This window comes from Prenolepis imparis, unplaced genomic scaffold (assembly GCF_030444845.1).
Source record: "Prenolepis imparis isolate NDT839.2.m4 unplaced genomic scaffold, iyPreImpa1.0 SCAF_14, whole genome shotgun sequence".
Classification (NCBI taxonomy): Eukaryota; Metazoa; Arthropoda; class Insecta; order Hymenoptera; family Formicidae; genus Prenolepis; species Prenolepis imparis.
The window spans coordinates 5181383-5208336 of record NW_028141172.1 but is presented as its reverse complement, the minus strand read 5'-3'; the positions used below and the strand labels follow the sequence as shown (position 1 = coordinate 5208336).

The 26954-nt window shown below is 23.7% G+C and overlaps 1 long non-coding RNA gene across 1 annotated transcript in view; it reads right to left on the bottom strand.

Annotated features, from left to right (window-relative positions):
• Positions 1–26954, bottom strand: part of LOC145945711 (uncharacterized) — a 100301-nt gene that overhangs the window by 6813 nt on the left and 66534 nt on the right. The window contains exon 3 of the long non-coding RNA XR_014426898.1: positions 22493–22610. This is a non-coding gene — a long non-coding RNA (uncharacterized LOC145945711). The remainder of the gene's footprint in view (positions 1–22492; positions 22611–26954) is intronic.

The window sequence follows — 26954 nt, the reverse complement described above, 5'->3', positions numbered from 1 at the left end:
AGAAATACAGAAACTTAAAGCTCAAAGGACAGAAGAGTACACATATGACAGAATAATAAAATCTCTCACTCCAAGGAAGATGTTAACATACATGCAAGAAGAATCACTTTTAAATGATTTGAAAAAATGGAAACATGAAACACGGGCAGATTGTACCTGTCAACTTTGCGCCCTGCAAGGAGTATCAATACTTGCTTATCTGTTAGCTAAAGAAAAAGATATATACTGTCTCTTATACTGGACTAGAGAAAATCGGGCGGATAATGACTGGTTGATAGAATTCGAAATGAGGCATCACGATGAAATTTTCAGCTCGTTCGAGCCATTTGAAGAGTGTAAGTTTAAAGATATGGTACTGGATTTCTAAATATAGTTCTTTTTTGCAGTATACAAATATAGATCTGTTCACACTTGTTAATTAAATCGTTAATTAAATGATCATATAAAATCTCAGAAGATAAAACACACAATTGGAATTTAAGCGTATGGTTTTAAAAATATGTTTAGAATAGAAAGCAGTTCTCTTAATTAATAATATTATATGTACATATTTAAAGACAATAATATATATATATATATATATATATATATATATATATATATATTATTGACTATATATATATTGTGGCAATATATATATGTATATGTTTATATAAATACTTTTACTCTATAAATATTGTTTAATTCTCATGTCTTGACCATCGAAAGGATTATAATACGACAAATGTTATTATTATGATAAGATGAAAGTTTTGAAGCTAGTTTGACGAAAACCTGTGGTTAATATTTTGAATAATAACTTCTTTAAACTATTTTAATAAAGAAAACTATTAGTTCTTTATTGTATATGTATATAATTTTAAGGACGGATTTTTATTCCATGAAATCGCAGATTAAGTTAATATGTTTTACGCACGTAACAATGAGGTAATAAATTTTTAACGATATTTTTGCAACATACACCCTTCAGCCATATATAAATAGTTTGAGATTGTTAATTATTTATACATATATTACTTAATATCAGATTTATTTCACTAGATAAAAATTCTTTTGTCAAAATGTCGTTGCTACTTTTTGAATGTTTTAACACACAAGATACGTCGCACAGTAAAAGAATATTTTTAAATAAGAATATTATTTTAAACAATACTGATTCATATGTGTATATATACTGTCATTAAAAGTATATGTGCTTATAATACGCGGCTAATACAAATTGTGGAGAATATTATATATGTTAATAATAAAAATAAAATTATAACAACGACATACTAATATGTTTTATATTATATCTAATAAAAATATATTATTATAATAATAATTATTATAACATAATATTCTACAAGATATTAAGATTAGAATTTTTTAAGCGTTATATCTCGAAATGTCGCTGTAAAAATAATTATATATATAAAATGTGTCATAAAAAAATGTGATGATTAAAATATAAAAATATTTATAACAAATTAATTTATTTATTAAAAAGTTATATTAAATATTTTTTAAATAATAATAAACAAATATAATGATATTGATTTCTACATCTTTAGAAGTATCATTTATTTTATGACATACAAATATATGATATTTTTGACAGTTAGATGCTAATAGCGTTCTAATGTTAAATTCTTTTCGCAATACTTTTACCACAGTTTGATTATTAACACAGATTATTTATCGGATCTTCATATCGCAAATATAATAGTTTTGACAGTTGATTTGTTAATATAGATTTGTTAATGTAGATAAATAGAAAATTAAAAAGATACGGATAATTTTGTTGAAAGAATATTATTTCTACTATGCGACGTTTCACTATTATATTCGAATACACAAATTTAAAATAATCTGATTGATTCTACATTACTCTAATATTCTTATTTAAAAATTTTTGACTTTGACAAAATAAAATATAAAATCTTGTATTATTAAAAAATCTGAAAAATATATATTACCTATTGTCGCGGAAGTTTTTATCCACATTAAAACAAGTTTTAAAAATAATATTAAAACAAAATATTACAAAATATAAATTTTTTTATTATTTACAGTGATAATATGTACATATTATTGTAGATAGATTGATATTTCTCTGTGATTTTGGCGATAACTTTATTCTTCAATAACGTCAATTGAAGAAAATGGTCGTTTGGAATATATGTATAAATGTAACATTACATTCTGTATTAATTTTGTTAAATAAAAATGTTCCTTTTATTTTATAAAATGCGATATGCTTATTGCTCAATTAATTTGATTACGTAACAGTTACACTCTTGACAACAATAAATAAACTTCTAATATGACTTGTACAAAGCTTTCAATGTTTATATATGCAAAGTTAACGGGAACATATTTGAAAAACGCATGTGCTGAATCATACTTGGAAAAAACACAGATTATATGAGAGGATTAGCTGATTTTAGTAAGCTAAGTTTCATGAAATTTTGAGTTGATTAACTCGCAACAAATTTATGTCCATTAAATTTTTCTTCTAACAATAAACATGATATTAGTTGATAAATGTAATCTAAACTACAGAATTTGGTATATATTATTACAACTCATTATCAGGATATTTATAAAATTATATATAACAAAATGATATAAAATAATATGCGTTTGTTGATATATTATACATATATATATATGCTCGTAAGCTTAATTTGTAGATATATGTGTAACAATTTTGCACGTGAATGTCAATAATTTTTTTATTTTTTAAATTAACTTTTAAATAAATTATTCGATCGAAAGTTTAACGCATCATTATTGTATATAGTTATAATACTTCTTATATATATGAGATTTGATTTAATGCGCCAAATAAGCAAAAGAAAGGATTTGCAAATTCAGCACTAAATAAGCGAGAGAAAGGATACATTTTTTAAAATAAAAAAAAAATTTGTGTCGCAACATTTACTGTTCGATTTAAACTTATTTATCTTCGTATATAATACTGGGAATTTCGAATTTAGTCGATATCTGACATTGTGCTTCTGTCATCGTTTGTATACAAGTAGAAACACAAGAGACATCTGTTACATCTATTTCTTTCGCCGTGAGATAAAGTTTACTCTGCGTTTAATTATAGTATATTTTGTAAGTACACTATTTTAATACTCTTTTCTACATTTTATAAAAGGCTTCTTACAAGAGCATTTAAATAATGCAAAATACTGCTTAATCTATTTAATATCTACGAGAATATATTTGATCTATTATTAAATTTTTATAATTATATATAATATCGAACACAAGAGATAAAAGCACAATAAAATGAAAATCGCGAAAACGATTTTTCAATCTTGCGATAATGCAACTTTTAAGTGTGCAATAGTGCAACAAATAATCATCATTTCTCTCTTTTCTTGCTTTCCTTTGTAGGTTATACTTATAACAGAAATGATGGAAATTTTAGGAATGATTCAAATAATGAGAGAAAAAATTATGGCACATCTCGTATTAAGTGATAGGTTCGAAGAAGCGGCAAACAAAATATTAGAAAATAATTTAGATAAAAAAAAAGAAGCAGCAAATTATGATCTCGATGTTAATTCTTTACGTCAGAAAATAGATATTAAAAAACGTAAAAAAGAGTTTGATGAAAAGAAATCAAAATTCGAAGCAGCAATAAAAGAAGTTATTGAAAAAAGATCCACACAATCCGCAGCTGCATTCAAATATGGAATTCAACAACCCATACTTTCTAGAGAATTAAAGACACTTAAAGCTCAAGGGCCAGAAGAGTACACATATGACAGAACAATAAGTTATATGGCTCACAATAAGAGTAAGTTTACATTCTTACAAGAGGAATCACTTTTGAATGATTTGAAAAAATGGAAACATGAAACACGGGCAGATTGTATCTGCCAACTTTGCGCCTTGCAAGGAATATCAATACTTGCTGTCGTGTTAGCTAAAGACAAAGGAATAGCATGTCCTTCATACTGGATTAAACATAAGTGGGCGGATATTGACTGGTTGATAGAATTTGAAATGAGGCACCACGATGAAATTTTCAGCTCGTTCAAGCCTTTTAAAGAGTGTAAATTTAAAGACACGGTTCTGGATTGCTAAATAGTTCTAAAATTTTGTAGTTGTATCGTTAATTAAATGATTATACATATAAAGTTTCAGAAGATAAAATACAATTGGAATTTAAGTCTATGGGTTTAAAAAACGTTTGTAATAGAAAGCAATTCTCTTAATCAATATATATATATATATATATATATATATATATATATATATTATATATATCTTTAAAGGCAATATATATATATTTGATTATATATATATATTATAGCAATATATATATATATATATATATATTTGCTTATATAAATTTTACACTATAAATGTTGTTAAATTCTCATGTCTTTACGATCGAAATGATTATAACACGACAAAAATTATTTGATACGATATGAGTTTAAAGCTAGTTTGACGAAAACCTCTGGTTAATTTTTTAAATAATAATTCCTTTAAACTATAATAAATAAAATTATTAATTCTTTATTGTATATGTATATAATTTTAACGACGGATTTCTATTCCATGAAACCGCAGATTAAGTTAGAAAGTATTACGTACGTAGAATACGGTAATAAATTTTTAGCGATATTTTTGCGCAAACACACACACACTTCAGCGATATATAAAATATTGTTATTATTTATACATTACTTTGTGTCAAAGTTATTTATTTAGGTAAAAATTCTTTTACTAAAATGTCGTTGCTTTTATACGTTTTGAATGCTGTAATACAAACGTTACGTCGCACTGTAAAAGAATATTTTTAAATAAGAACACTATTTCAACAATATTAATTAATATTTGTATATATACTGTTATTAAAAGTGTTTGTCTTTATAATACGCGGCTAATAAAAAGTGTGGAAAATATTATGTTATATAAAATTGTATAATAAAAACAAAATAATAACAACGACATAATATGTTATATTTAATAAAAATATATTATTGTAATTGTTATTACAATTGTTATTGTATTGTTATAACATAATATTTTACAAGATAATTAACATTAGAATTTTTTAAGCGTTACAACTCGAAATGTCACTGTCAAAATAATTATATATTTAAAATGTGTCATAGAGAAATTACATCGTTGGATATAAAAATGATTATAATAAATTAATTTATTAAAAAATTATATTAAATAATTTTTAATAATAATAATAATAATAATAAACAAATATAATAATATTGATTTCTACACTTTTATATAGAAGTATTATTTATTTTTTGACATACATATATGTGATATTTTTGACAGTTAGATGCTTATATAGCGTTCTAATGTTAAATTTCTTTAATAAGACTTTTACTACAATTTGTATTATCACAGATTATTTATCGGATTTTCATATCGCAAGTTTTAATAATTCTCGCAATTGATTTGTTAACATAGATAAATAGAAAATTAAAAACATATCGATAATGGAATTGTTGGAAAATATTATCGCTATACCATGCGATGTTTCGATATTATACTCGAATACGCAAACTTGAAATAATCTGTGTGATTGATTCTACATTACTCTAACACTCTTCTTTAAAAATTATTGACTTTGACAATTTATAATATATAAATTTGTATTATTAAAAAATCTGAAAAATACTACCTATATCATTTAATATTACCTATTGTCACTTAAGTTTTCTTCCACACAAATATAATAAGTTTTAAAAATAATATTAAAACTGAATATTACAAAATATAAATTTTTTTACTATTTACAGTGACAATATGTATATGTTTTTGTAGGTAGATTGATATTTCTCTGTGATTTTGGCGATAACTTATTTATTCTTCAATAACGTCAATTGAAGGAATTAGTCGTTTGGAATATATAACGTTACTTTCTGTATTATATAGTTTTGTTAAATAAGAATGTTTTTTTAATTCTATGGTAAATGCGATATGCTTATTGCATAGTTTGATTATGTAACAATCACACTTGACAACAATAAATAAACTTCTAATATGTCTTGTACAAAGCTTTCAATGTTTATATCTGCATTGTTAACTGAAACATATTTGAAAGACACATGTGCTGAAACATACTCGGAAAAACACAGATTATATGAAAGGATTAGCTGGTTTTTCAGTAAGCTAAGTTTCATGAAATTATTAGTTGATTAACTCACAACAAATTACGTCCATTAAATTATTATTTTAACAATAAACGTGACATTAATTGATAAATGTAATCTAAGTACTACAGAATTTGGGACTATTACAGTTTATTATTACGATATATTTATAAAAAAAAATTATAAAATTATATCAAAATGATATACTATATGCGTTTGTTGATAAATTATACATATATAAGTGCTCGTAGGCTTAACGTCACGCGATTATATATGTATAAATTATCGACACGAATATCAGCTTAATTGATGTATTAGAATATTTGTAGATTGATGTGTAACAATTTTGCACATAAATGTCAATAATTTTTTTATTCTTAAAATTAACTTTTAATAAATTATATGGAAAGTTTAACACGCATCATTAATGTATAATTACTTATTGTATATATGAGCTTCTATTTAATGTCAAATAAGCAAAAGAAAGGATATAGTTCTTTAAAAATAGAGAAAGGAAAATATGTATCGCCTAGCGTCATTTACTTTTAAGTTAAATTTAGTTACCTTTTTAGAGTTAAATTTATTTACCTTTCGAATATAATATTAGGAACCTTGAATTTAGTCGACATCTGACACTGTGCTTCAATCATCGTTTATATACAATCAAAATAAGACATATCCTCCGTTACATCGTCATTTCTATCGTTGCGAGGAAAAGTTTATTTAAACATATCTGCGTTTTATTGTAATTTATTTTGTAAGTACACTATCATTTTAATTCTCACTCATTTATTTTATAAAGAGAGTCTTATTAAAGCATTCAAATAAAGCAAAATATATTGTTTAATCAATTTATTAGTTAAAAGAAAATATTCAAACTATTATTGAATTTTTATAAATACGTATAACCGAACACAAGAGATTAATTAAAACACAGTAAGATGAAAATCGCGAATATGATTTTTCAATCTTGCGATAATGCAACTTTTAAGTATACAATTCAGTGCTACATATATTCATATTTTCTGCTTTTTTTTTGCTTTCCTTCGTAGAATAACGGAAATAAAAAAAATTAGAAGAATGAATCAAATGAGAGAAAAAATTAAGGAACACCTCGTTATAAGTAATAAGTTAGAAATAGCTGTAAAGGAAGTTTTAGAAAACAATTTAGATACAAATAAAGCAATAAAAGATTTTCAACTCGATTGGTATACTTTAGCATTTTGGCAGAAAATGGAAATTGAAGAACGTAAAAAAGAGTTTTATGAAAAGAAATCAATATTCAATGCAGCAGTAAAAGAAGTTATTGAAAATAATGAATGCTCACAAAGCGCAGCTGCAGCCAAATATGGAATTCAACAACCTAAACTTTCTCAAGAAATAAAGAAATTTTATGCTGCAGGGCCAGAAAAGTACACATTTGACAAACTAACAAATCCTCATCATCTAAAGAAAATGTTTACATACATGCAAGAGGAATCACTTTTGAATGATTTGAAAAAATGGAAACATGAAACGCGTGCAGATTGTACCTGTCAACTTTGCGCCTTGCAAGGAGTATCAACACTTGCTTACCTGTTAGCTAAAGAAAAAAAGATAAACTGTCCTTTATACTGGACTGACCATAATCAGGCGGATAATGACTGGTTGATAGAATTCGAAATGAGGCATCACAATGAAATTTCCAGCTCGTTCGTGCCATTTGAAGAGTGTAAGTTTAAAGATATGGTTCTGGATTTCTAAATATAGTTCTTTCTTGCAGTATACAAATATAGATCTGTTCACACTTGTTAATTAAATCGTTAATTAAATGATCATATAAAATCTCAGAAGATAAAACACACAATTGGAATTTAAGTGTATGATTTTAAAAATATGTTTAGAATAGAAAGCAGTTCTCTTAATTAATAATATTATATGTACATATTTAAAGACAATAATATATATGTATATATATATATATATATATATATATATATATATATATATTATTGACTATATATATATTGTGGCAATATATATATGTATATGTTTATATAAATACTTTTACTCTATAAATATTGTTTAATTCTCATGTCTTGACCATCGAAAGGATTATAATACGACAAATGTTATTATTATGATAAGATGAAAGTTTTGAAGCTAGTTTGACGAAAACCTGTGGTTAATATTTTGAATAATAACTTCTTTAAACTATTTTAATAAAGAAAACTATTAGTTCTTTATTGTATATGTATATAATTTTAAGGACGGATTTTTATTCCATGAAATCGCAGATTAAATTAATATGTTTTACGCACGTAACAATGAGGTAATAAATTTTTAACGATATTTTTGTAACACACGTACACACCCTTCAGCCATATATAAATAGTTGAAGATTGTTAATTATTTATACATATATTACTTAATATCAGATTTATTTCACTAGATATAAATTCTTTTGTCAAAATGTCGGTGCTACTTTTTGAATGTTTTAACTTTTAACATACACAATACGTCGCACAGTAAAAAAATATTTTTAAGTATGAACATTTTTTTAAACAATATTGATTGATATTTATATGTATACTCTTATTAAAAATGTAGGTCTGTATAATACGCGGCTAATAAAAATTATGAAGAATTGTGAATTATGTTAATAATGAAAACAAAATTATAACAACGACATAATAATATGTATTATATTATATCTAATAAAAATATATTATTATAATTATAATTGTTATAACATAATATGCTACAAGATATTAACATTAGAATTTTTAAACGTTACAGCTTGAAATTTGTCACTGTGAAAATAATTATATACATATATAAAATGTGTCATAGAAAAATGATCATGAAAATGTTTATAACAAATCAAATTATTTATTAAAAAATTATATTAAATAGTTTTTTAATAATAATAATAAAGAAATATAATGATATTAATTTCTACATTTTGAGGAGCATTGTTTATTTTATGACATACATATATGTGATATTTTTGACAGTTAAATGCTAATAGTTGTTAAATTCTTTTAGTAAGATTTTTATTATAATGTGATTATTACACAGATTAATTATCGGATCTTCATATGGCAAGTATAATAGTTTTCACAGTTGATTTATTAATGTAGATGAATAGAAAATTAAAAACATATATTAATAATGGAATTGTTGTAAAATATTATCGCTATTATGCGACGTATCGCTATTATGCTCGATTACACAAACTTAAAATAATCTGATTGATTCTACATTACTCTAACATTCTTTCTTAAAAATCAATGACTTTGACAATTTAAAATATAAAAATTTGTATTAGAAAATCTGAAAAATATATATTACCTATTGTTGCGGAAGTTTTCATCCACACAAATATAATAAGTTTTAAAAATAATGTTTAAAATTGAATACATACATATTTTTTTTACTATTTACAGTGATATTATGTATATATTTTTGTAGATAGATTGATATTTCTCTGTGATTTTGGCGATAACTTTATTCTTCAATAACGTTAATTGAAGGAAATAGTCGTTTGGAATATATAACGTTACTTTCTGTATTATATAATTTTGTTAAATAAGAATGTTTTTTTTATTCTATAAAATGCGATATGCTTATTGCATAGTTTGATTATGTTACAATCACACTTGACAACAATAAATGAACTTCTAATATCTTGTACAAAGCTTTCAATGTTTATATCTGTATTGTTAACTGAAACATATTTGAAAGACACATGTGCTGAAACATACTCGGAAAAACACAGATTATATGAAAGGATTAGCTGGTTTTTCAGTAAGCTAAGTTCCATGAAATTATTAGTTGATTAACTCACAACAATTTACGTCTATTAAATTTTTATTTTAACAATAAACGTGACATTAATTGATAAATGTAATCTAAGTACTACAGAATTTGGGACTATTACAGTTTATTATTACGATATATTTATAAAAAAAATTATAAAATGATATCAAAATGATATACAATATGCGTTTGTTGATATATTATACATATATAAGTGCTCGTAGGCTTAACGTCACGCGATTATATATGTATAAATTATCGAATATCAGCTTAATTGATGTATTAGAATATTTGTAGATTGATGTGTAACACTTTTGCACATAAATGTCAATAATTTTTTTATTCTTAAAATTAAATTTAAATAAATTATACGATGGAAAGTTTAACGCATCATTATTGTATAGTTACTTATTGTATATATGAGCTTCTTTTTAATATCAAATAAGCAAAAGAAAGGATATAGTTCTTTAAAAATAGAGAAAGAAAAATATGTGTCGCTTAGCGACATTTACTTTTCGAGTTAAATTTATTTACCTTCCGAAAATAATACTGGGAACCTTTTTAGTTGATATCTGACATTGTGCTTTCAGTCATCATTTGTATACAATCAAAGTAAGACATCCGTTATCTCCAATTCCTTTGCTGCGAGAAAAAATTTATTTAAACATATTTGCGTTTTAATGTAATTTATTTTGTAAGTACATTATTATTTTAATTCTCTTTTTTTTCATAATTACTTTTTTTTATAATGAAAATTAATTTTTACGATATTGGTCCCAACTGAATATTTATATAATTTAATTAAATGAGATCTATAAATATTTCAATCATTTTAATTACTGGATTGAAAGACACTGAATGCATTTTCATTAAGAATTTGACACCAGCATCATTATGTTATTAATTCATTTTTACAATATTGGTCCTATTTGAATATTTATATAATTTAATTAAATGAGATCTAATATTATTTAAATCATTTTAATTACTTGTTTGAAAGACATTGAATGCATTTTCATTAAGAATTTGGCAACAACTTCATTATGAAATTTATTCATTTTTACGATATTGGTCCCATTTGAATATTTATATAATTTAATTAAATAATATCTAAGAGTATTTCAATCATTTTAATTGCTTGTTTGAAAGACATTGAATGCATTTTCATTAAGAATTTGGCAACAGCTTCATTATGAAATTTATTCATTTTTACGATATTGGTCCCATTTGAATATTTATATAATTTAATTAAATGAGATCTAATATTATTTAAATCATTTTAATTACTTGTTTGAATAATACTAAATGCATTTTCATTAAGAATTTGACACCAGCTTTATTATGTAATTAATTTATTTTTACGATATTGGTCCCATCGGAATATTTATATAATTTAATTAAATGAGATCTAATATTATTTAAATCATTTTAATTACTTGTTTGAAAGACACTGAATGCATTATTATAACGAATTTGGCACCAGCTTCATTATGAAATTTATTCATTTTTACGATATTGGTCCCATCTGTATATTTATATAATTTAATTAAATGAGATTAAATATTATTTTAATCATTTTAATTACTTGTTTAAAAGATAGTGAATGCATTTTCAGTAAGAATTTGACACTAGCTTCTTTATGTAATTAATTCATCTTTACGATATTGGTCCCACCTGAATATTTTTATAATTTAATTAAATGAAATCTAAAAGTATTTCAATCATTTTAATTGCTTGTTTGAAAGACACTGAATGCATTTTCATTAAGAATTTGACACCAGCTTCATTATGTAATTAATTCATTTTTACGATATTGGTCCCATTTGAATATTTATATAATTTAATTAAATGAGATCTAAGAGTATTTCAATCATTTTAATTACTTGTTTGAAAGACATTGAATGCATTTTCATTGAGAATTTGTCAACAGCTTCATTATGAAATTTATTCATTTTTACGATATTGGTCCCATTTGAATATTTATATAATTTAATTAAATGAGATCTAATATTAATTAAATCATTTTAATTACTGGTTTGAAAGACACTGAATGCATTTTCATTAAGAATTTGGCAACAGCTTCATTATGAAATTTATTCATTTTTACGATATTGGTCCCATCTGAACATTTATATAATTTAATTAAATAATATCTAAGAGTATTTCAATCATTTTAATTACTGGTTTGAAAGACACTGAATGCATTTTCATTAAGAATTTGACACCAGCTTATTTATGTAATTAATTTATTTTTACGATATTAGTCCCATCTGAATATTTATATAATTTAATTAAATGAGATCTATAAATAATTCAATCATTTTAATTATTGGTTTGAAAGACACTGAATGCATTTTCATTAAGAATTTGGCAACAGCTTCATTATGAAATTTATTCATTTTTACGATATTGGTCCCATCTGAATATTTATATAATTTAATTGAATGAGATCTAATATTATTTAAATCATTTTAATTACTTGTTTGAATAATACTAAATGCATTTTCATTAAGAATTTGGCAACAGCTTCATTATGAAATTTATTCATTTTTACGATATTGGTCCCATTTCAATATTTATATAATTTAATTAAATGAGATCTAATATTATTTAAATCATTTTAATTACTGGTTTGAAAGACACTGAATGCATTTTCATTAAGAATTTGACACCAGCTTATTTATGTAATTAATTTATTTTTACGATATTGGTCCCATCTGAATATTTATATAATTTAATTAAATGAGATCTATAAATAATTCAATCATTTTAATTACTGGTTTGAAAGACACTGAATGCATTTTCATTAAGAATTTGGCAACAGCTTCATTATGAAATTTATTCATTTTTACGATATTGGTCCCATCTGAATATTTATATAATTTAATTGAATGAGATCTAATATTATTTAAATCATTTTAATTACGTGTTTGAATAATATTAAATGCTTTTTCATTAAGAGATTGATATTTCTCTGTGATTTTGCCCATAACTTTATTCTTCAATAACATCTATCAAAATAAATAAATGTTTGGAATATATAACATTATTTTCAGCATTAATTTTGTTAAATAAGGATGTTTTTCTTATTTGACAAAAATGCGATACGCTTATTGTTTAATTAGTTTGATTATGTAACAATCACACACTTGACGAGAATAAATAAGCTTCTAATATGTTTTATATAAACCTTTTAATGTTTATGCGTTGTTAACTGAAACATACTTTAAAAACACATGTGCTGTAACATACTTGGAATAAAACACATATTATATTAGAGGATTAGCTGATTTCAATAAGCTATGTTTGATGAAATTATTAGTGATTAACTTGCAACAAATTATGTCCATTAAATTTTATTTCCAACATAATAAAAATTATATTATATTTATGACTAATGATTTATCTTAAACAGTAAATTTAACATATAAACATATTAATAATATACAAATACTATTTAGAGTTTCTTGCAATTTTATATAAATATTTTTCTTTTAATTGTAAGGAAGCTATATGTGTGTGTAATATACAAAATGACAGATTACTGTGCTTTTTTAAAAGTAATCCTTAATCAATAACATATATATTTAAATTTAACAGGCAATATATACAATCTATTTGATAAGAGCGTGTCCAGCATGACTCAATAAACAATTTATTGTAATGAATTGGAAAAAATATACATATACTACTTAATTAGAACTGTGATGCTTTATTATTAATAACTTATTCAGTCGCCTTCATTATCAATAATTGCCTGGCATTTTGCATACATTCTACTAATTTAATGGCATCTTGAAATAAGTATCTCCCGATCAATCGAATTTGTCGAACTAACTGCTTTACTTTCCAAATATCTTTCTCCACGAAATTTGTGCTTCATCATTTCTCAAATGTTTTCGATAGTATTCGCATCCGGTGACTGTGACGGCCAATCCTGTAGATCAATGTCATTTTCTTATTTCCATGCGGTGCAAAAACGACTCCGATGTTTTATATATATATATATATATATATATATATATATTATATAAATTGTTGGTTTTATTTAAAAGAAATTTGTTTTATTTAAAAAATTCAAGGTGATATTGATTTTTCTTATGGAATTTGTTTTCAAATTTTTTTTATTTCATATAATAACTTGCGTAAATATAATAAATTTTTACTAGATAAACTATTTTTTAAACTATTGGAAACGTCTCGAAAATCGTGCTTAACATCCTGTATATACGATATTACGCGCGAAGACGCGATTATTTCTCAGAGTGAATTCGATTAATCGTTTGTAATAAAGATCACGCTGTAATTGTATGAAATTTTTACATGTACTTTATTTATTGATCACGTATTTCATTTAAAACGTAATTTTGCATGACAGAAACATTACTTGATAAATGAAATCTAAATGTTACAGATTTTTAATCTATATTACATTCATACAATCAAAATATTTTTAAATAAAAGTTAAAATTTATAACAATTATATAAATATATGCTTAAAAGTTTAAAATTATGTAAATATATAAATTATCGACACAAATATCGGCTAACTCGATGTATTAAATATTTATAGAATAACGTACATTAATTCTACGCGGGAATGTCAATAATATTATATTTTTATTTTTAAAATAATTTTTAAATAAATTATTTGACGGAAAGATTGACGCATTATTATTGTATAGAAATTGAGCGCCGATTTAATACCAAATAAGCAAAATAACCGATACTTTTCTTTAAAAATAGAGAAAAAATTATGTGTCGCTTACACATTTACTTCGAGATAAAGTTTACCTTTCGAATATAATACTGGGAACCATTTTAGTTGATACTTGACATTGTGCTTTCAGTCATCATTTGTATACAATCAGAGTAAGACATCCGTTATTTCCAATTCTTTCGCTGCGGGGAAAAATTTATTTAAACATATCTGCGTTTTATTGTAATTTATTGTGTAAGTACATTATTATTTTAATTCTCACTTTTTCATAATTACTTTTATAAAGAGATTTTGACTAAAGTACTTATACAATGCAAAATATTGCTTAATCTATTTATTATTTAAGAAAAAATATTCAATCTATTATTGAATTTTTATAAGTACATATAATCGAACAAAGAGATTAAAACACAGTAAGATGAAAATCGCGAAAGTAATTTTTCAATATTGCGATAATGCAACTTTTAAGTATACAACATATATTCATTTCTCTGTTTTTTCCTTTTTTTCGTAGGTTAATAACGGAAGTACCGAAAATTAGAAAAATGAATCAAACAATGAGAGAAAGAATTGAGAGACACCTCGCATTAAGTAGTAATCTCGAAAAAGCTGCAAGAGAAGTTTTAGAAAATAATTTAGATATATATGAAGCAGTAAGAAATTATGAACTCGATCCTTCTACTTTACATCACAAAATAGAGATTATAAAATGTAAAATAGAATTTTATGCTACGAAATCAAAATTTGATCCAGCAATAAAAGAAATTATTGAAGAACATTCCTCATACTCCGCAACTGCAATCAAATATGGAATAGGAAAATCTACGCTTTACAGAGAAGTACAGAAAGCCAGGGCTCGAGGGCAAAATTACACATATGACAGGCCAATAGAATATTACTTTCAAAGTTCCATACTTACATACATGCAAGAGGAATCGCTATTGAATGATTTGAAAAAGTGGGTAAATGAAACATGGATTGATTGTACCTGCCAATTTTGCGCCTTGAAAAAATTATCAACACTTGCTTATCAGTATGTCAATGAGAACAACTTGAAATGCCAATCCTCTTGGATTGATAATGAAAATAATCAGGCGCATGTTCACTGGTTGATAGAATTCGAAATGAGACACAGCGAAGAAATTTCTGCTTTCGAGACTTTTGAAACTTGTTGGGCAGAAACGGTTTTGGATTGCTAAATAATTCTATATTTTTCAGCGAACAAATATTGAAACAACTGTCAATATTTTTTTACCAGTTGATTCAGAGGAAGAATAGAAAACGTTTATTATCCTAGATTACACATAATTGGGTGGGTCATAATTGGTTGATAGAATTCGAAATGAGGCATCACGATGAAATTTCTAGTTCGTTCAAGCCTTTTCAAAATTGCTCGAAACAAACATAAACAGACGGACAGCAAAATACGCTAAGACTCTTCTGAATTGCTAAGTATTAGTTCTAAGATCTTGCAGTAAACAAATATTGATTTGTCTCAAACTTGTATCGTTAATTAAATGTCTATATAAAGTCTCAGTAGTTAACAGACATTGTGTTTGAAATTTAAATCTATAGGTTTAAAAATATTTGGAATAAAACGCAAATCTTTATCGATAATATATACATATTTAAATTTAATAGATAATACACACACAGACACACACACATATTAAAAACTTATATATTCCATAAAGTTTACTATAAATATTATTATAAATACACTATAAAATTCTCATGTCTATACGATCGAAATAATTATAACACGATAAAAGTATTAAGAATATTTGACGAGAACCTCTGGTTAATTTATTATATAATATCTTCTTTAAAATATTGTAATAAATGAGATTAATAATTCTATATTATTGTACATATATAATTTTAACGACGGATTTTTATTCAATGATATTAATATAAATTAGTATTAAGTTAAAAAACCATAATTAGGGATTATACACGAAAAATAAGTAATAAATTTTGTAAACATTTTTCACACACATACATAGACACTCTTTAGCGATATATAAAATGTCGAAAATTGTTTATGCTTTACTTAATATCGAATTTATTTTATTTGTCGATAAATTTCTTTTACTAAAACGTTGCTATTATACTTTTCAAATGCTCTAACACGTTACGTCCCACAACAAAAGAAGATTTTAGATAAGAACATGTATTTTCAATATTGACGAATTTTTATAAATATATTGTTATAAAAATTGATTGTTAACAATTGTAACATTGAAATTTTTAAAGCATCATAAATCGAATTGTCAAAATAATTATATGTTTAAAATATGTCATAGAGTAATCATAAAAAAAATTATATTAAATAATATAAAATAATTTTAATTATATTAAAATCATATTAAATAATTTTTATATAATAATAATTATTATTATTATTTAGTTTACAACTTTTTAGTTATTATTTAAATAAATATTAAAATAATTATATAACATAATATATTTATTATATGTTATATATTATATATTATTTAATATTATTTAATATTTAATATAATATATATACAAATATATATATATGTAATATATACGTACATATATTATATATTGTATATTATATGTAATTTTTATTATATTATTTATTAAGATTGTTACATTAGAGAAATAATGTCCTTTGTATATTTTATATATATAAAACATATCTGAGTCGATTTTTGGACGATTTACGGAAAAAGGGCATATAAGCCTATGTGCCTTTTTTACATCTATAGCCTCAATTGTATTGCTAACACAGATTAATTATCTGATCTGCATATAAGTACAATAATTTTCACAATTAATTTGTAATAAAAATAAAAAATTAAGGCATATAGAAAAATTGTTGGAAAATATTGTAGCTGCTATCTGTAACGTATTGTGCTTGAATATGCAAACTTGTCGAAAACTTTATTCTTTAATAACGTCAATCATAAAGAAAAAGGCCGTTCGATACATATTTTAATATTTTCCTTTACTTTAGTTTTGTTAAATAAGAATGTCTTATATTTTGTAAAATCCAATATGCTTGATTAATTTGATCATGTAACAATCAAACACTGACAACGATAAATAAACTTTCAACATCTTGTGCAAAGCTTTCAATGGTTATGCATAGACAATTGAAACATACTTGAAGAAAATACGTGCTTTGTTTCGATTAATTTTTTTGCGTACATGATTATATGTGAGAGGATAATCTTATTTTATCAGAAAGCTATAAGTTCTATGAAATGATTAGTTGAATAATTCGCAAAAAATTATCGCCATTAACTTGTTCTTCTTAGAATGACATTTATATTTATGAAGGATGTGATTTATATTAATATAGATCTTAAATAGGATCAAACATATCTATTTCTCTTTTAGTTGTAAGGAAAATACGCGCTAAGTAAAAATTATGCAATATAAAGAATAACAGATTTTAATTACGTGTTGCAATTATTCAAATACAAATTATTGTCTTACATTTTTATTTGTATATATACTATATAAAAATCAAAATCTTTATTTTTCAAATTTGTAAGTAACTATGTAGTTAAATTTAGAAAATTATTAATAAAACTTGGCAAAATTAAATTTATTATTTTTTACATAAATTTATATCTCAACTGAATGAATGTTTCTTAGAATCCAAAACATTATAGCATGTATCTATTTACAGAATTTTCACTTTTGTCTCTCATTTACATATGTAGTCACTAAAATCGATATGTGCAGGATCGAGATGGAACATGATATACAATGGAATTAATTTACATCGTCTCGTTTTTCTGAATCACTAACACTTATTACAATTAAAAGTTTCTGAAAACATAAAAATCGCGGCAGAAATAAATGTAATTACATATGGCGCATTTATTCTTTATTGAGAGTGACACGATAATAGCAGGAAAATATCCGATTTTGTCTCGAACAACATAATTATATCTCGACAACTAACAAATTTCGAAAAAATGAACAAAATATATTAGTGCATTTATACAAAAATGTAATTGTTTATATTAATAACTTGTTTACATTAATATTGATATATTTTACTATATATACATATTTGAAATATGATAGCTGCTCATTGTGAGCCACACGGTCGCTTCAATTATCATCCACTGCAACGTCGTAAGACCTGCTCGAAATCTTTAATATTTTTTTTTAGACGAATGCTTGAGAAGCGCGTTTTCTCGCTTTAACAGAATTTGTTTCTTACTGAGTACTACTCATAAAAAAATCGCCGTTTGAATCGGTGATGGGCACGTCTGACACTCCCCGTAAGTAGTTTAAAAATTTTTCATATTTTGCATTTTAAATATTATATTTACTATTATTATAACATAATAATATATTGTGCAAGATATTAACATTCGAATTTTTAAAACGTCACAAATCAAACTGTCAAAATAATTACACGTGTAAAGTATGTCATAGAGGAATTATATAGTCAAACTATAAAAATGCTTATAATGAATTAATTAATTTATTAAAAAATTATATTAAATAATTATATTAAAAAATTATATTAAATAATTATATTAAAAAATTATATTAAATAATTTTTTAATAATAAGAATAATCAAATTTAAACATACTAATTTATACATTTTTAAAGATGTGATGTTCTTAGTGACATTTATATGTGATACTTTGACAGTTAGATGCTTATGTAGTATTCTAATGTTTTAATTTCTTTAACAAGACTTTTATTACTATTTTATTATTAACATAAATTAAGTATTAGATTTGTATATAAGTAAAATAATTTTCATAATTAATTTGTTAATGTACATAAATAGACAATTAAAGCATATCGAGAATGGACTTGATGTTGAGAAACTATTGTCGCTACTATGCGATGTATTGTACTTGGAATCTGATTGATTCTATATGATTTTAATATTTTTTTTTTAATTTACTGTGACTTTAATAACTTCTGAGAATTTTTATTTTAAAAATATCCATGAAGTATATAATGTCGATGAAGTTTTGGGACACCACACATGTATAATAAGATTTAAAAGTAATATTGAAAGTAAAATTGAATATTATATATAATATTTTTAACTATTCACAGATATGCACAGGATCAAGATGTAACATGATATATAATGGGATTAGGTCAGTTTTTCTTTGAATCATTGACACTTAGTTCAAGTAAAATATTTTATATGCACAATATACATATAACAGAAATTTTTAACAAATATAACATTTACTATCTTTGTAAAATTGTCGTATTTACGAGTGTCAATGATTTTAATCGCTTTTTTTAGTTTCGATTAAAGTAAAGCAACTATTTCCTATTTATATATTGTGATGCAACGTAGTATAATATATAAAAAACGAATTAAACACATCTGAAATGTCGATTGTCGATGCTAATAATATCTTTTGAAATACTACTTTATACATACGGAAATAATATACATATAAATATAATATATATATATATATTTATATATATAATATAATATAATTTATATTTATATATTTTATTTATTTATATTTATAATTTATATTTATATATATAATATAATATAATATAATATAATATATGTATATATAATATATAATATAATATATATAAATATATATACTATATATATATGTATATGTAAATCAAGAATATATCTCATAAAATATTTTAAATCGTTAATATATTTATACATGACAATAAAATATTATTGATCAAATAATTAACAACAAATCTCAAAATATATTATACCTACATATGTACGCATATATACATACAATATGTATGTGTGTATTATCTAGAATATTTTGAAATGAAATTTTAGCACACGTTAAATATAAATTATCGATACAATTATTAGCTAACTTGATTATTTATAGATATTTATAAAATTACGTGTAACAATTCTCTAAGCGTGAATGTTAACTATATAATTTTTTATTTTTAAATTCAACTTTTAAACTAATTATTTCATCGAAATTTTGACGCATTATTATTGTATATATACTAATTGTAAGCGCTGATTCAATGCCAAATAAGTGAAAAAAAAGACACATTTTCATAAAAATAATAAAATTAATGTGTCACTTAGCGACTCTTCTAGTTAAATTTATTTATTTTCCCAATATAATACTTAAAAAAGAGAGAAAAAATTAATTTAAATATATCTGCGTTTTCTTATATTTTATTTTGTAAGTATACTATTTATTCATTTTAATTCTCTTTTCTTCATTTTATAAAGAGCTTCTTACTAGAATTGGAATAATATAAAATATTGTGTAACTACTATGTATAATACTGTGTATTATACCTTCTAAAAGAATATTAATTTGAAATTTTTTAATATTTATATCTATTTAAGTAATCCGTAAGTGATGTTTGAACAACATCTGAATATAAAACTTGCCATATGCTTCTCTGAAGTACTGTATGCACACAAGTGCTTAATATGAAAGTCATTGCCAAATATCATAAATGTCGCTGCCCAACGTCAATCGCCCCAATTTAATTAATTGAATGAAAAATACGATATTGCAATTGCAAAAATAAACATAATTAAATACAGCCCTCTTTATTGAGAGTGACATGATAATAAGCAGTAAAATATCCGCCTAGAAGAATATAAATATATCTCGATAACTAACAATTGAATTTCGTTAAAGTATATTGATATATTTGTATAAAAAATATAAAAACTTGTTCATATTAGTACTTATATACTGTACTATTTATTAATACTTATATCTACACGCAATGTTAATTACGTATGATAAAGTTAAGTGAAACAAGTTTATGGGTAAATGTCAACAATAAAATTATTTTATTTTTAAAATCTATATTTAAATGAAATATTTGATCAAAAATTTATCGCATTATTATTGAATAGGAACCGAGCGCCGATGCAATGCCAAATAAGCAAAAGAAGGGATACATTTCTTTATAATAATAGAAAAAAAAATATGTGTCAGATAGCGCGACATTTACTCTTTTAGTTAAATTTATTTATTTTTCGAATATAATACTGAGAACCTTGAATTCAGTCGATATCTGATATTGTGCTTCAGTCATCGTTTGTATACAAGAAAAGACATAAGATAAGACATCCGTTACATCCATTTCTCTCGCTGCGAGGAAAAGTTTATCTAAACCTATTTGCTTTTTATTATCGTTTATTTTGTAAGTACACTATTCTAATTCTCTTTTTTTTATTAATTTTGTAAAGCGTTTCTTAATAGTGCATTAAAATAATGCAAAATATACTGTGTAATTTATTTGTTATTTATAAAAAAATGTTCAATATATTATTAAATTTTTATATAAATATGTACATAAAATCAAACACAAAGAATTAAAACACGGCGGCATATAATAATTTCGCAAACTTTGAAAAGCAATCTTTAAATACACAATAGCAACATTTCTCTATTTTTTCGCTTTCTTCGTAGGTAGCTTGTATTAATAACGGACATAACTGAAATTATAGAAATGGACAGTAGCAGAATTAGAATGAGAACAGCAATAAGAAAATATCTCAAATTAAGTAGTAAACTCGAGATAGCTGCAATAGAAGTTTTAGAATTTGAGGTATCTAGATCGGAAGCAGCATTAAATAATGATATTCTTAATACCTCTTATTTAAATAACAAAATAAAGAATGTGAAAAATAAGAAACAGTTTTATCAAGAAAAACCAAAATTCGACGCAGCTGTAACAGAAGTTTTTGAAAAAAGTTCTTCAATCTACAACACTGCACTCAATTATGAAATAGAACCATTTAAGTTAGATTATGAAATAAAGATAGCCCATTATCTGGGGCTTGAAAATTACAAATATGACAGAAAAGTAAATAATCAATATTCGATGTTTACATACTTGCAAGAGGAATCACTTTTGCAATCTATGGAAGACTGGAAAGGACGTGTATCATCGCAATCTTGTACTTGCCAACTTTGCGTCTTGGAAAAACTATCAACATTTGTTTATGAATTTGCTGAAAAAAGAAAAATATACTGCTCATTATCCTGGAATAATCAAGAGAAATATAACTGTTTGAGAGAATTCGAAATGAGACACCACATAAAATTTTCCAACTTGTTCGAGCCTTTTGAAATATGTTGGTATCGAAATATCATTTAGTAAATTACATCTATTGTTCAATGTTATAAAGACGCTTCTGAATCATTAAATAATTTTAAGATGTTGTAGCAAAGAAGTATTTATTAGTTTTAAACTTGTATCGTTAATTAAATATGATCATATAAAGTCTCAGATAGTAATAGATATTGGAATTCAAGTTTATAGGTTCAATAATACACTCGTCAACAAAATTAACGCATATGTATTTTAAGTCAAAATTTCGCATAATTTCAAATAAGCATTACTCCGCTAAAAATGATCGTATTTGAAAAATTTTTTTTTCACTGTCAAGCTTGAAGGGTCTACTTTAAGAACCATTCGTCAGATTTTTAATTTATTCTCCTCCCCCGTACGCCACTGCTTCAATTTTTTAGAGACAAAACACGTCTTTACTTTTGAAGCATAGCGTACGGGGGAGGAGGATAAATTAAAAATCTGACGAATGGTTTTTAAAGTAGAGACTTCAAGCTTGACAGTGAAAACAAAATTTTTCAAATCCGATTATTTTTAGCGGAGTTATGCTTATTTGAAATTATGCGAAATTTTGACTTAAAATACATATGCGTTAATTTTGTTGACGAGTGTATGTTTGGAATAGAAAGCAATTTTCTTAATCAAAAATATATTTATATATTATGTATATTTATATATAACAGGCAAAATACATACACACATATTTGTGTGTGTGAGTAATGACTATATATATATATGAGCCACTAATAAAAAAAAGGCACATACGTTAAAACGCTATTTCGAGAAAATCGACTACAAATTAGACTTTTAATTAGAACATTACTTAATAAAAAATAATGCGATTAAAATCAATTATTTTTTAAAAGGTGGTAACATATCCTTCAAACGTTCTGAAAAAGAGATCATGATTTGAAGATGATATTTGTTTTTTTATGAATTTAAAAAAATTGATTTATGTGCCCTTTTTCCATAAATAGGATAAAATCGTAAAAAAGTGAAAAACTTTTTTTTAATTAAATATAATTAAATTTATTAAATATAATTTTATTTAATTAAATATAATTAATTATATTTAATATATATATGTATATAAAACATACCTACATATGTATATAAAACATATTATCGATTTAGACGATTTACAGAAAAAGGGCACATAAGCCTTTTTTCTATCAAAGGCCTCATATATATATATATATATATATATATATATATATATATATATATACCTATAGAACATATACATATTGTAAAATTCTTATGTCTATCGAGATGTTTATTACACGATAAAAGTTTTAAAGCTAGCAAAGTTTGACGAAAATCTGTGGTTAATTTTTTAAATAATATATTTTTTAAACTATTAAAATAAATAAAATTATTAGTTCTTTATTATTATATATGTATCATTTTAACGACAGATTTTTATTTCATGATATTAATTGTAGGTTAACCATAGTAGGAATTATATACGTAAAATAAGTAATACATTTTGTAAACATCTTTTTGCACATGCACACACACACATACACTTTAGCGATATATAAAGTGTCGGAATTGTTATTACTTTTACGGTACGTTATGTCATATTTATTTTATTTGTAGATACAAATTTTTAACTAACATGTTGCTTTTATACTTTTTGAATGCTCTAACACGTTACATCGCATGGCAAAAGAATATTTTTAAATAACAACATTTATTTTCAATATTGATTGATGTTTATATGTATATTATTATTAAAATTGTTTGTTCTTATCCATGGCTAATAAATCGTGGAGAACATTGTGCGAATAATAATAATAACAGAACATTAACATTGAAATAATAATAATATGTTACATATTATAATAATATAAAAATAATAATATGTTACGTATTAAATTTAATATTATAGTATTATTATTATTTTTATTATTATTATTATTATTATTATTATTATTATTATTATTATAACATTATAATATATTCTACAAGATATTAACATTAGAATTTTTAAAGCGTCACAAATTGAACTGTCAAAATAATTATATATATAGTATATCATAGAGGAATTATGTAATCAAAATATAAAAATGCTTATAATGAATTAATTACTTTATTAAAAATATTTTTAGGAAAGGTGCCATTTCCGCCATATACATATGTGATAATTTTGACAGTTACATGCGTATAGCGTTTTAATGTTAATTTCATTTAAAAGACTTATTATTATAATTATATTATTAACTTAGATTAATTATCGGATCTGCATATAAGTAAATTAATTTTCACAATTAACATGTTATTATTAATAAGTACAAAATTAATAATATGTTAATATAGATAAATGCAAAATTAAAAAATATCGAGAATTAAATTGATGTTCAAAAATATTTTTGCTATTATGCGATGTGTATTGTGTTCGAATATTCGCAAACTTGGCGAAAACTTATTCTTCAATAACGTCAATCGAAAGAAATGGCTGTTTTATATATATATATATATATATTTTAATATTTTCTATTTTAGTTTCGCTAAATAACTATATGACTTTTCGCTAAATAAGAATATGTCTTATATTTTATAAAATGCGATATGCTTAATTAGCTTTATTATTTAACACTTAAAAACTTGACAACAATAAACAAATTGTTAACATCATTTTTGTATACAAAGCTTTCAATGTATATGCAGAGATAAGTGAAACATATTTGAAAACAACACGTACTTTCTTTCGATTGATTTTATTGTACACAGATTATATGAGCGAACGATATCATTTCACTAAGATAACTAACAATTCCATGAAATGATTATTAGTAATAACTTGCGACAAATTATGGCCATTAAATTGTTCTTTTAGTAATAACGATTATATTTGTGAAGGACGTGATTTTTTATCTTAAATAGAGAATTGAACATTTATCTTTTTTTTTATAAATGTAAGGAAAGTACGCCTTAAGTATAAATTATGTAATATAAAAAAACGACGGATTTTATATATAATAAGGCGTTGCAATTCTCAAACAATATTTTTTCTTACTTTCTTATTCGTAATATATATAAATCTAAATCTCTATTCTTGCATGTATTTTAAATTGAGGAAATTAATAAAACTTGACGAAATTTAATTAATATTTTTTAAAATTCATATCACAACTGATTGAATGTTTTTCGAATAAAAATGTTCACTTTTGTCATATACATATGTAATTACTATAAAATCGATATGTGCAAGATCGATGCATGTAACATGATATATAATGGGATTATAATATATATTGTATTAATTTTTCTAAACCACACAAACACTTATGGATGGATCTTCATGTAACTTGCTAAGAATAAGGTGATATTTTTGGGGGAAAACAGTTTCTTGAGAAAACAGTTCAATGGATTTATTTGAACTCTTTTGGATATTTTATTAATCTTTTTAAAAAGTAAAAGCTCTTTAACGTTTGTTTTTCTTTACTTATAATTTTTAAACGAATTCAGCAAAACTGTTTCTTTTAATTTACAAGGGGGGAGAGGTTACATTTACTTTAAAAGTAGAAAAAAAATTATGTCACTTAACGACATTTACTTTTCGAATTAAATTTATTTACATTCCGAATATAATATCAGGAACTTTGAAATCAATCGACATCTGACATTGTTCTTTAATCATCATTTGTATACAAATAGAGTAAGACATCCGTTACATTCATTTCTCTCGCTGCGAAAAAAAGTTTATTTAAATATTAAATAAATTAAATATAAAACATCTATGGTTTTATTATAATTTATTTTGTAAGTACATTATTATTGTACTTCTTTTTTCTTTATTTTATAAAGAGCTTCTTATTAAAACATTTGAATAATGTAAAATACTGTGTAATTTATTTAATATTTACGAGAACTTTTTAATACAGTATTGAATATATATTTATAATTATACATACAATTTCGAACACAAGAGATTAACATGGCGAAATAAATACCGCGGGAATGATTTTGCAATCTTGCGTAAATGCAACTTTTAAATACAGCAACAAAAAAATAATATAAAGGTTTTTCTACATTTTTGTCTTTTTCACAGGTTATACTAATAAAATAACGGAAATAACTGAAATTATAAAAATGAATCACGATAGAAATGGAATAGGAGCAGTAATTAAGAAAACACTCGCATCAAGTAACAGGCTCGAGATAGCAGCGAAAGAATTTTTTGAATGTGATTCATCTTTAGAAAAAGCAGCAACAGATA